The sequence below is a fragment of the Microchirus variegatus genome, assembly GCF_963457635.1.
Source record: "Microchirus variegatus genome assembly, chromosome: 19".
Taxonomy (NCBI): Eukaryota; Metazoa; Chordata; class Actinopteri; order Pleuronectiformes; family Soleidae; genus Microchirus; species Microchirus variegatus.
In genome coordinates, this window is record NC_139820.1 from 6,497,925 (window position 1) to 6,512,805 (window position 14,881).

A 14,881-nucleotide genomic window follows, 5' to 3' on the forward strand; every position below is an offset into this window, starting at 1 on the left:
ACTGTCAGTTGATGCAATGTTCTGCTGTCCGGGTTCTTAAAATTTAATATTCCCTGCGAAAGGTTGAGACTAAAATAGTGGGGTTAACCTGAAGAAACACTGAATTAACAGCACTATATTTCACCAAATCACATTTAAATTAAATGTTGCCTCGTCACCAATTAGCACTGCAGCTCAGATCAGTCATTATCTCATAAAAGCACCGTGTTCTCATTAATACAAATGACAGGTGCTCTGAACTGCTGCCTCCCTCCATAGCACTGAATTGTAAGATTAGTTAACAATTAACAAGGCAGTCATGCTCCATGTCAAGTTCCCACAAACAAGCAAGTTTATTAGGTAGCATTTCGTGATATCGGTCATAAAGGTGACTCATAAGTTGACAGATGACAATTTCAGACTCCCTCACGAGCCGGTTCTTGACTGTTAAGGGTCTGACATGTGTCTTCTTACAAGTGCTGATGACTTAAAGGCTCGAGACAAAAGGTCTGTGCAACACAAACACAAAGCCAGCATGCCGACAAAAGCAGGATGTGATGTCAGACACAAAACAAATATTGAGGGTTTGCCACATTATAGTGCAGGTTAAAGGTGCAGCAGGTGGACGGAGAAGCTTATATGGACAAACAGGTGATTACGCACCGATAATTAATCGTACAAACAGCTAGTTTTAAGTCGTGAAGACGAATGTGAAGATGTATGCGTCGACGAAACGGAGAGCGTGGGAAACAACAGGCCGGTGTAGTAGCAAGAATGCCACCCTGACAACTGCAAGAGCTAAATCTGGACAGTAACTTCCACATGAAAACAAAGCCAAAAGAAAGTCTGTCACTTTGTAAACTCCACATTTAGCCCTTTAAATGTGCTCTTTCATGGGAAATGAAAACATCTTGCATCCATCCAACTTAATCCCCCTTAAGATTTAGGCAGGGATAACAGTGAGAGTTAAGGATAAGGTGAGTTTGTAAGGCTGCTGAGTTTCTGACTGCCATGACCTTTCTAAACAGAAAGACTACTGAAAGAGCAAGAGTCCAGGTTAACATTAATTAATCCACAGTGTAAATTACCATCAGAAAAAGCTGCTATGTGATTTAGCCCAGTCAGCAGGATTTATTGTAGCTTTAAAATACACAACAGGATCTATAAAGGACAGCATTTGAATATTGCTCAATGGATATAACATCTTGGAATATCTTTTAATATTTTTTTTAATCTGACCCCTATTTCCTGACCACAGCACTTTTCTTCAAGAGGAACCACTGCACAGTCTCTGAATATGTAACTAAAACAAAACGAAAAAGGAACCAAAACCACGAGCTGCAGTGTCACACTCATTGTTTAGCAGACACACACACACACATTTTTGTGCATGCACATAAAGGCCCAGTAATAATGTAATAACAAGCAGACAAAACAGTATAGTCTATGTGTATATATATATATATATATATATATATATATATACATATATATATATATACATATATATATATATATACATATATATATATATATATACATATATATATATATACATATATATATATACATATATATATATATATATACATATATATATACATATACATATATATATATATATATACATATATATATACATATACATATATATATACATATATATATACATATATATATACATATATATATATATATATATATATATATACATATATATATACATATATATATACATATATATATATATATATATATACATATATATATACATACATATATATATACATATATATATACATATATATATACATATATATATATACATATATATACATATATATATACATATATATATACATATATATATACATATATATATATATATATATATATATATATATATATATATATATATATATATATATATATACATATATATATATACATATATATATAAAACCCCTTGGGTCAGAACAACCAGCTGTTGTCTATACATGATTTATAATGCACTGGTGTCTAATATTATTATATGTAATGTTATACAACTTCTCAAATGACATGTGTGCACCATGTATGCATTTGGTCTGGTTACAGAAGCAGCAGAATGTAAAACAAATACTAAGTGAAAACAAATAAAGCAGGATGTCAGAGAGATGTAAATCACATGGTTTATAGCTAATAATACATATATAAGTAATCGTTGGAAAAAAAACAAAAAAATAAAAGCCATTTGCTGAATCAGGGCCAATCAATACCGGCAGCAGAAATGCTAAAAAATGCTAATAACACTGAATGAGTTATAGTGTTTATTTAAAAATAAATAAATAAGTAGTTTACTCACTGTGCCGCCGCTGCTGATGCAAGTATTTTCTTAGCATACGATGGTCTGAGCGTAGGAGAGGTAGTGCAGTCGTCGGTGTATCCCCCATCAAATGATAGAATAACCGCTGCTGCTAATGCTGCTTCACCGGCCGGCTTCTGCCCTGTGCTGAGTGCGTCCTGTCAGGGAGAAAAAAAAAAAGAGGGAGAGAGCAACAGTGAGGCGGGGAGGAGGAGGAGCTGAAGGAGGAGTTAGACTGGGCAATAACTCATTAACAATATTACAAAGGTTTGGAACATATCAGGGAAGCCAGCTCACTAGATATTTTTAAAAGATTTTTTTTTGCTCATTTTAAAGTTAAATGAGGGTTTTAACCTCTTGATTCTATAGCCTGTTATTTTGAAGCACAAAAAACTAAGCCGTCCCAACTTTGACCCCTCTCACGTCACATGACGAACATGCAAAATACATCACTATAACAGCACCAAATAGGCTTTGCGGCTCCAGATTTACATTCATTTGTGTGGAGAAGTGACAAAAATTATTTTTTTAAAGGTGCCATATGTAAGAATGTGGCCAAAAACGGTTATTACATTCAAATTCAAAATACCAAGTTCTTTTAGGTTTCGTTTTCTGACTGGCAACCCGTCGTTGCTCATCAGCTGAGACTCTACTGACTGCAATGATTGGTAGATGGCGGTAGATGGCGCCACATGCCAAAACATAATTTCGAAAAACATAAACGTGATTTGCAGTCTGCAAAATATTTTTTTTAATGCAAATATTTTGTCTGTACTGTTGTTGTTGGTGAGTTCAGTTTGTTATATGAACATTATTCCTGAGTCTCTGTGACATATTAGGAGGATTTTATGGCCAGTTGCTTTAGATTTATTTAATACTAAAAAGGCTGCAGAAACCTGCAACCAAGTCTAAGGTGCGAGTTGCTGTTCTTAATGACTCATCAAAAAAAAACTGAATGAAGGAACCACTCAGGTTGTGAGCAGCGTTGTGTAACACGACTCCTCCCCCTCCTCCGGGTCGGTGCGAGCAGTCAGTCAGCTGTGTTTCTCACGCTGCGACGGCTAAAGGAGGAGGAGGAGGAGGTTTGAGCTGTAACCGTGTACATACATATATATATATATGTATATATATATATATATACATATATATATATACATATATATATATATATATACATATATATATACATATACATATATATATATATATATACATATATATATACATATACATATATATATACATATATATATACATATATATATACATATATATATATATATATATATATATATACATATATATATACATATATATATACATATATATATATATATATATATACATATATATATACATATATATATACATATATATATACATATATATATATACATATATATACATATATATATACATATATATATACATATATATATACATATATATATATATATATATATATATATATATATATATATATATATATATATATATACATATATATATATATATATATATATATATATACATATATATATATACATATATATATAAAACCCCTTGGGTCAGAACAACCAGCTGTTGTCTATACATGATTTATAATGCACTGGTGTCTAATATTATTATATGTAATGTTATACAACTTCTCAAATGACATGTGTGCACCATGTATGCATTTGGTCTGGTTACAGAAGCAGCAGAATGTAAAACAAATACTAAGTGAAAACAAATAAAGCAGGATGTCAGAGAGATGTAAATCACATGGTTTATAGCTAATAATACATATATAAGTAATCGTTGGAAAAAAAACAAAAAAATAAAAGCCATTTGCTGAATCAGGGCCAATCAATACCGGCAGCAGAAATGCTAAAAAATGCTAATAACACTGAATGAGTTATAGTGTTTATTTAAAAATAAATAAATAAGTAGTTTACTCACTGTGCCGCCGCTGCTGATGCAAGTATTTTCTTAGCATACGATGGTCTGAGCGTAGGAGAGGTAGTGCAGTCGTCGGTGTATCCCCCATCAAATGATAGAATAACCGCTGCTGCTAATGCTGCTTCACCGGCCGGCTTCTGCCCTGTGCTGAGTGCGTCCTGTCAGGGAGAAAAAAAAAAAGAGGGAGAGAGCAACAGTGAGGCGGGGAGGAGGAGGAGCTGAAGGAGGAGTTAGACTGGGCAATAACTCATTAACAATATTACAAAGGTTTGGAACATATCAGGGAAGCCAGCTCACTAGATATTTTTAAAAGATTTTTTTTTGCTCATTTTAAAGTTAAATGAGGGTTTTAACCTCTTGATTCTATAGCCTGTTATTTTGAAGCACAAAAAACTAAGCCGTCCCAACTTTGACCCCTCTCACGTCACATGACGAACATGCAAAATACATCACTATAACAGCACCAAATAGGCTTTGCGGCTCCAGATTTACATTCATTTGTGTGGAGAAGTGACAAAAATTATTTTTTTAAAGGTGCCATATGTAAGAATGTGGCCAAAAACGGTTATTACATTCAAATTCAAAATACCAAGTTCTTTTAGGTTTCGTTTTCTGACTGGCAACCCGTCGTTGCTCATCAGCTGAGACTCTACTGACTGCAATGATTGGTAGATGGCGGTAGATGGCGCCACATGCCAAAACATAATTTCGAAAAACATAAACGTGATTTGCAGTCTGCAAAATATTTTTTTTAATGCAAATATTTTGTCTGTACTGTTGTTGTTGGTGAGTTCAGTTTGTTATATGAACATTATTCCTGAGTCTCTGTGACATATTAGGAGGATTTTATGGCCAGTTGCTTTAGATTTATTTAATACTAAAAAGGCTGCAGAAACCTGCAACCAAGTCTAAGGTGCGAGTTGCTGTTCTTAATGACTCATCAAAAAAAAACTGAATGAAGGAACCACTCAGGTTGTGAGCAGCGTTGTGTAACACGACTCCTCCCCCTCCTCCGGGTCGGTGCGAGCAGTCAGTCAGCTGTGTTTCTCACGCTGCGACGGCTAAAGGAGGAGGAGGAGGTTTGAGCTGTAACCGTGACATCAAGTTACATTTTGCTTAAGGTTATCACGTGTCCAGAATCTCATATTATCTCCGTGCATTGATCCAGGGGACTGTGATGCAGGAGCAGGTTCAGGATTTAGCACTTCCTGATACATGGACACACACACACACACACACACACACACACTCATTTGCATCAGTCGCTGTAAAGCTGGGATAGCTCAGTATTCATCACCGGCACAATCTCAGCACCTCTGTTGTCACACAGAGTAAGAAGTGACATAAAAATGCGGAATTTTGTTACTTTGGCATATCTAGTCCAAGTCTGGATAATCAAAACACATAGAGAAACACTCATAGTCTGATCAATCTGGCTTAATGTAATGCTAGGGACAAAAATCACACTGTTCCGCTTCATTCAAAACAACAAATTAAAAACAGTTTAAACACGTGCACACAATGTCCTCCCTTGTGTTTAGCACAATGTAACCATGGTGCAAATATGACACAGTTTTATTCTCAACAGCAGCAGTTAATAATGTTCAGTATGTTTGGTTTTAGTTCAGCCTTTTACTTAATCACTTACAGATCTTCCACTTGTTCTAAAATAGAAGTATAATTTCTCCTCTGGATCCTGAACATGAAGCCTGATTTAGCCGTGATATAACTGCTCAAATATTCGGTTACATCATACAAGATGATGTATGAAAATGCCTCAACTTATCGCTATTTAACAAAGAAGACATGCCAACCTTTGGTAAAGAAACTGATGCACCGAAGTACCCGTGTTGTACAGAGGATCACAAGTTAAAAGTGGAGTAAATGGCTGAGTGGACAGGAGGAAAACAGACCATTAACATCATAATATTGTTGGTAAGAATGTGTTTGTGCCAGAGGCTTTTGTCTGTTTGTCTGGTTCTCTGAATAAACTGGAGTTACATGATCAGATGAGTGCAGGCATCGTTCCAGCCATTACAGGTCCGGACAAACAAACAGCGGCAAAAACAAACTAAATGAAATCAATTCTGTTTTATAATAAAGCTCTAGTATGTAACTTATATCGCCTATATTCCAACCGTTCCATTTGTTTTGGTGTCGTACTCGTATTTCAATTCCTTAACCTAAAGATCTCAAAATGTTGACACTTTTCCAATCCATGGTCCCGCCTTTCCTCGCCTCAACTCTACGAAGTTTGGTTGGTTTTCCATCCTTCCATCCATTCCACTACGGCACGGCTACATGAAACTGCTGTGACGTCCTTTTATGCACGAAACACACAAACTAGTGACTTGTAAAGCAGCTGTTTTCAATCTACTGAATAATTAGAATCAGTTAAAAAGATTTGTTCAGTACTTGCTGCACGACCAGAGCGGCAGGGGTTAATGATGCGGCTCATGAAACACACCAGACTCCTCTCTTAAATATTGCTAAATGTTGGAGATTAAAGCAAGTTCTAGGATTTTTAAGTATTTTTAACCGATATACAGTTCGTCGTTGCTCAGTTTGATAACCCCTAATTGCAGTGCCGTAATTCCTAAATGGTTGAATAACTGAAATGAAAGTTATCTTTTGAAAAAAGGATGCAAGGATGATTTTCTTGTCAATTCTACAGCCATAAAATCAAAATAAATCCAGGCGAAATAAATCCAGATGAAGCACCATAGCAGTTCAATCACACTGCCAAAACAGCCCAGTTCAGAACACTCGGTTTAGTAGTATCTCTTTAGGTCCACCTTAAAAAAGTAAAACAAAACTTAAGGGACAGGAAATTACTTCAGCCACAGAGGCTACTGGGAGCTAACAGCAGTTAGCATTTGGAAAAGTGATGATTTGCAGGCTCTAGCAGGCACATTGTCGTCATATATAACATGTATCCACAGGACAGATAAATCCTCTGAGGCTGGAAGTTTGTGTAGAACTCTATGCTGCACTGTGGAGCCAATAATATACATTTTTGTCCCAATGAGTGCAGAAGTCCACATTGCGTGTTTCATCTCCTGTACTTAGACTGAGGAGGACAACAAAAACATGATCTATTTTCACACTTTAAAATAATTAATAAGTTGATTTTGCATAATATGTCCCCTTTAAGAAAAATACTACAGGAACTTTAAAAAATGTCAAAAGGAGAAGGAAAGTCAAAGACAGGCTCCTTCAATAGTCATACTAATCATGTGCTTCTTACTTCATGATTTGTGTTTGCAGTGTGTTAAAGCACACTCTCTGTGCTGTCAGCACGTTAAATCTCAGCTGTGTTGAAGTCACAGTGAATAATGTGCAGCGGTTCGCACACAAAGGTCCCATTCACTTCCTCCGGCAGAGTACAGTAACCCATGTACGCACAAAGAGACATGTACGTACACCTTCTGTTTGTGTGTACGCGCACTCTCTCTGAATCTGCAGGGTAAATTAAAGTATACACAGATTATTGTTTCTGCAAAACTAGTGTACCTCCTGCAGGATGCACAACAAGGACATTTTATTTTAAACCTCAAAGCAGATGGAGTCACATGTGCCCTTGACGGAGGAGGGGTTTATTTATTTTTTTTATATGAAAGGCGACGTTTGTTCTCCAACAAGCTTCAATGGCTTAAGTTAAAAAAGAGTGACACAAGTTTAAAGGCACACAATGCTACAATATTTCCCTCCTCTAAGTGTAAATACACAGCGAGTACATCATGTACATGATCTGCTGTTGTGTACAGTCAAATTTGGGGTTCTGATGTTTTTGACAGTTGTAAACGTGCATAAATACAAATATTGATATTATTATTATTACAATACAGTCTTGGTACCGTGTTTTTATTATATTGTGAATCGCTTTAATTGTATTTTTCTGAAGAAACTGATTGTTTTCAACCCGTTTATTTGACTGTGTAAAGCACATTCAGCTGATTCACTAAATGTATTATTATCATTATTATTCAGAATAAACCTCCTAATGTAACTGAGAAAGACAGTCACACAGACATATTGCATATGTCCTGAACTATGAAAACATGATTAAGCGATTAAAAGAGATGTAAACAATGTATGAATAAGTATTTGGACTAGGTAAACTAGAGTAAATCAGGGTTATTATTACTAAACGTCTCATTTTCAAAATTTTGCTCACTACTACTAAAGAGTAGTATAAAACAGTATAGTAGTTATTTTTCTAGCATAGAAAAGTATAAAGATACTTGAGGTTAAAACAGTAGGCTACATTGGTCTTTGGTACTAATGTGTGACTCCAGTGAAGAAGCTAGTAGCTACAATGTTAATGTTTGGTTAGCTTTAATAGCAACATCAACACTTCCACCACAGACACATTATCCCACCCTGCTCCTGCTGCTCCTTCTGCCGCTGAAGCAGTGGACGTTCCCCTCACACCAAGTTTGGACAGTTCGAGAAACAAAACAGCAGAGCCGCGTGACAAGTGACAGCGACACGAGCGAAGAAAGAGGGCGAAAAAAAACAGTTTTTAAAACTTACATGTTTCAGTTCAAGGTCGTTAATGTCGGCGGCGCCGGAGAGAAAACTCCCCTCAGCAAACTTAGAGCTCAGCTGTCAAAGCGGCTCCTCGCTGCTGCTGCTGCTCCTCTCTGTGTTCCATTTGGTCATCGCTTGACCGCGAGGCATCATGGGACATGTGGTTCTGGCACCAAACGCGTATTCCCCCTGCAGCAAACGACAATAAAAGTCTTGTTTTTTAACCATTAAACACACCAAGATACATTTTTTTTGTTGGTTTTTTTTTGGCTTATAAAAAGCTCAACCATACTGACCTATACTATACTGTAATTTCTGCCGAATGAAAACAATTTAACCTACTTCTGGACATCGCTTGACCGCGAGGCATCATGGGACATGTGGTTCTGTGGAGAATTCCGACCTCGTATTCCTCTGCAGCAAACGTCAATAAAAGACACATTTTTGTTTTTAATATTTTGTATCCTTTTTTTTCATGCATATTATTAGAAAAAAATAATAATAATATGCCAGATTGTGCATTTTCGAAAATACTTTAATAAGAAAATACTAAATAGTATTTTTGTTGTTTGTTTGTTTTGTTTTGTGCAGCAAATTAAAATACCTCAAACAAAACATGGTAAATTAAATCTTTCAGGTTTTCAAATTGAAGTGCAATAATAATGTGAGTAAATGCACTTTAGTAGTGTTGCATTCCCTCATGTGGAAACAGAGTAAGGGTCTATACCAGCAACTGGTCACATGCGGTGTATTTTAGGCCCGGGGGAAATCACGTCACACAACCCTGTGGATATTTTTGGTAGACAATCTGACACAGACACACACACACACACGGCGACACAGCGTACATGACAGATGATCATATAATCTGCAAATTTCACTGTTGTAAAAAAAAACCTGTATAGTCTGCACCTTCAGCATTGGACTGAGCGACTGGTGTTCTAATTAATTAATTAATTAATTAATTAATTAGTTAATTAGTTAATTAAATAAATAAATCTGATGTTGTTTGTAAGTATGCGGTGCGTGTGTGTGTTGTGTCATTATGAAAAACTATAGTCTGGCAGGATATATTAACACATGCTTTTAGATCTCATAGGAGTTGATGATTTACTCCCATATCTTCAGCTGGTTCGTCTCCAGCAGGAACAGAGTCCTCCACAAGCTGCTGGACATCTGTCTGATTGTTGGTGGTTGCCATAACAAGAACATCTGCAGTTTTATTTTTAACCGCCTCTCGTTTCGTCTGGATCTCCTCAAACTAGTAAGGACGCCCACGTGTGACTGGAGCAAGGTGCTAAGCTATTTTAGCCCATTTTAGCACCAAACCCACCTGAGAACATGCACAGACACAGACACACACTCATAAACAATGAATTAACTTGACCATAAGCCTAACCTCAAGCCAATTCTAACCCAAACTCTAAAACCAAGTTTAGAGTTTTCTCACAAATGAGGCCATGCCTCATTAGGAGCAGGTTTTGGTCTCCATGAGGATTATAGTTGTTATGCCAAGAAAGATCCTAAACAGGTAACAAATACAAATAGAACTAGATAGATTTTGTAGCATTAGCGCAAATTCGACAAAAACGCCTCCGTTTTCGCATTTCAATCCAAAATGGCTGCCTTCCTGTATAGGATTCACAGGACATGACCTACTAGCACTTTTTTGCGTCCATTTTTAGCCCCTAGCGATTTTTCGCCGAATCTTTTAAATACGTACATTTTCATTTCAACAAGATTGATGTGGTCGCAAAAATCTACAAGTTTTGGGGTATGTTCAGGCCCTCACAAAATGTGATTCATTTGCCAGAAGAATAATAAAGTATAATTCCTTCAGTTTCAACAGGAAAAACATATGGGCACATGACATTTCGCCATACCATAAAACATGTTCAAGGAGACAAACAAAGTGCCATATACTGAGGATGCAAATCAATAAATAAGAAATATGAAGGTCACTCACTGGTGTTATTGTGACTTAAATGACAACAGAAGATTAGTCTTTATCAGGAAGCTTGCAGTTTGTTTTCCTGCAGTAGTTTCCAGGGAGAAGAGGGTGGAGATTTTATATTTCCTTGGTTTTTTAATTACTGCTGGTTTTGCATTCTTTGTGTGGACTTCCCTAGCTCCTTACCCTAACCTTAACAATCACAACAAAATGTAAAAAAAAAAAAAAAAAAGACAATTTTTCTACCATATACCATGTCCTAATTTCACAAATTCAATCCGATTTTTAAAAACGGGAGTACTTTTTGCTCAGCTGTGTTTCTATCGTTGGTGTAAATGGAAACAAAAATCATGATCGCCTATAGGTTGTGCTGGAAAAAAGGATATAAGACACTTTATATTGCCCATTCCTACAGCCTCTGTATATATGCTTTAACATAGTAATGAAAAAAACAGCCTAAATGGTTAAAGTTACAGCCTACGAGAGACATGATCTGACCTCTGGTCTTGTTGAGGGCAAACTGATTGTGAGTCTATGTCTACCTCTAGTGGTAAAAGTCTGAATGACGCAATGAAGCAAAGGGTTCACCAGGTTCCAAAAGTCTTATTAGTTTTATCTGTTTTATCTGGATATTTTTCATAAACTGCATGACTAACTCCAGGATGCTCTATCAGGAGCAAAAATGCTCCTTTATTTATCTGACATTTTGTGCGACGATTATCTGTATTCCACTTTTGTTCTATTTCACTGCTCCATTTTTACACTTTATTGCCAAAGTGTCACATCCACATAGCTTTCTTCTCATACAGGTGTTTGCGTTGTTCCCTGTGAGGACTATCTCTGCATATCCTCCACTTCCACAGTAGGTGTTGTCGATTAATAATTTACCACAGCCTCCATCAGTACACCCACTGAGCGAGTGGTCTGCTTGCTCCAGGCCACTTCCTCTCCCAAGGACAATGGGGCCATTTCCTGTGGGGTATGAGGACTGGCCAGGGTGAAACAGGCCACTATTGTAAAGCAGGGACATCATAACTACGAGTGTTTCCTGCCCTCCGAATGAAAGACAGACTTACGTTTATTGGGAGGTTACAGGGCACGACTGGAGCCAACGTCAGACAGACACCAAATGTTTTTGACTCCTGCCGACAGGACATTCACAGTTTCTCTGGATATTATGGATATACTGGCTTTGTAAACACGGTTACAGTGGGTTTTCATTAGATAATTACAAAAAAAGAGTAGCTGCTTAATTAATCAGGACAATATCTGACATTTTTTTATTATATATATGTATGTACCACTGTGGATTACATTCATTTAGTCTATTTTTAAGGGTGATTCTAGATCAGAGGTCTCAAACACATGGCCCTCCAATCAATGTCGTGTGGTCCTGCCCTTACTGTAAAGTACACTGTTTCTGCCAATTCAACATTTAATTGTATATAATCTGGTCTAGTGTTTTGAATACAATTGTCTACATGTTATTATGATTCATTCTATTGTCTGTTTTTTTTTTTTTGCAGATTCATTTTGCAACTATATCAAAACAAACAGTTTTACTTTGAAAGGGTGAGCAACATCATCCTGGGTATTTTTAAATTAGCAGTATCATGCTGGATTATCAGGATACAATTTTAAGTTAGTTTTGTCCAAACTTTTTTTTCCTTTGACCAGTGCCCAGCCCCCATCCTGACCAGCCTAGAAGTTCACTAGGTCATTTTGAGGCCCCTGTTTTAGACATTATTTTGAATGGTTGAAGCGTCCCCTGTGTTCTGGGGTCTGGGGGCCACAGACTCCCTAGTTTGGCCAGTAGGGTGCCGCTCATGTGAAAAAAGGACATCGAAATAACAATATTTATGATGATATTTCGAATAATTTCCCCCAAAAAAGTGTTTGTTTTGATATGAAATCATAAATAGTTCACTATAAAAACATCTATTGATAAAACAAAAACATACAGAAATAACTGATGATATTAAGTGGAGGACCATATGAATTTGAGTATGAGATGTCTGATTTAACTGTGGTACAAGGCATTTTTAGAAAATATATATATATATATATAAAATACTTAAAACAGGCATCATATGAGTTCAGATGATGTCAAAGTAAATATAAAGTCAGTGCTGAAACTATTAAAAAATGTGCTGCTTTCATCAGAGTCCAAGTGAGCCGGAGTCCCACGTTAATCCCACTCTTTTAAATCCTGGATACTTTTTTTTTTTTTTCAAAAATAAAGACACTGCTGTGTTTAAAACAATAGCACCATTCATGTCAGTGCCGCCTCTGTGTCCACTTTTCCAGGAATATGTGAGAAAGCCAGAACAAGGCGACGAGAGAAAGAGACACAGAGACAGAAAGAGAGAGAGAGAGAGAGACCCAGTTTCAGATTGTTAAGTCTGGAAAATATCAAAGGAGCGTCCCATAATAAACATCAACACCCTCAAGCCACACGTGTGAAACCTCAGGTCCTAAAGCTATTTTTAAATTAAGAGCCATCAGTCCACACTTACTCTGTCAAATATAAAGGACCTACTGTGTAACCAGAGGCAGAAGCCCCGAAGGGCCTTGTCCTCCTCCATACACGTCTCCTTTTTTACCGAGACGCAAAAAGATGACACATGTCACAAAGGCAACACATTAAAGACGCAGATACAGTGAGGCCTGAGGCACGAACGTCTTCTACGACCTGACCTGAGCTGAGCCTCTAACACTGAGAGACAAGTCTGTTGTTGGGTTTTTCTTTGGGTTTTTGTTTGTTTCAGAGCTATGTGTACACACACAGCTTTTGTAGTCTGTACTATCTATCTATCTATCTATCTATCTATCTATCTATCTATCTATCTATCTATCTATCTATCTATCTATCTATCTATCTATCTATCTATCTATCTATCTATCTATCTAGCTAACTTGCTAACTGGCTATCTAGCTAGCTAGCTATTGGGACCGTACCTATGTTCCCCGCTTTGTATGTGACCGGGAACATTGGACCCTTTTTTAAAAAAGGTTCTATGTTCCCCTGTTTTTGGGAAAAACGGGGAACATTTTTGTCAGTACAGTTAAATATAAATAATCCAAAAAATAGTGGTTGATTAATTTAGTTCTCCATTAGTATTAGTATTAATTGCGATGATGATTATTTGTTGCATCCCTAGACTGCACAGTGTATTTACACAGGGGAGAAAGGAGAAAATGTCTCTATGTGAGGATGTCTCTATGTGTGTGTGTGTGTGTGTGTGTGTGTGTGCGTGTTTCCTGGCTGCTGTGACTCACTGGTTTGGTTTCGTGTTGTAATCAAGGTGTGGTCACACAGGTGCTCGGAGTACAAGACAAACAAAATCACAATAGAAGAAGAAGAATACTATCAGCGAGCTCAAATGTAAATAAATGTCTGCTGAGCATTGTACTTTGGGTTAGTTTTCTTTAACATTTTTATGTCAATTCCAATGCATTTTAAAAATCAAAATGTATTTATTTTCATCATACGAAATGCCCTACTTAGCTTAGCTTAGCCTAGCTAAGCTTTGAATAGCTGTGAAGCAGTTGTGCTTGTAAACCAGTCCTGGATTCAAAACCTCTTTGACTGCAAATGTGAAAGAAAGGCAGATTTTTTTAAATTATTATTATTTATTTCAAAATTATATTTGTGACAATGAAGATTAAATTATGATACAACATTGGCCCCCAGAAATCTTCACATGATCAAATCTGGCCCTCGTTAAAATAGTTGGGAGACAGATGAACTCAACCCAATTAATAACTACATAAAGAAAAAATTAATTCAAAACATTTTTATTTTATTATGAATGAATGGAAAACCTTTCAGATAAAAGAAGATGCACTACATATGAACCAAAAGGAACTAATATAATGTTTGTTACGGTTGTTGTTGTTTTTCGTTATCTATAATAACCTTAACATAAACTGATGATGACATTAAAAAAACACTGAAACTCGCCACACACACACACACACACACAGTCAGAGCAGAGTCACTCACCCACAGAGTCAGGGTGGGGCCGGGGTGAGGAGGGCGGGGCCTGGATGAAGAGGGCGGAGCCTGGCTCCGACTCTGAGGTGACGCTCCTTTTACTCACTTTTGTTCACATCGCACTGTCTCTGCCAGC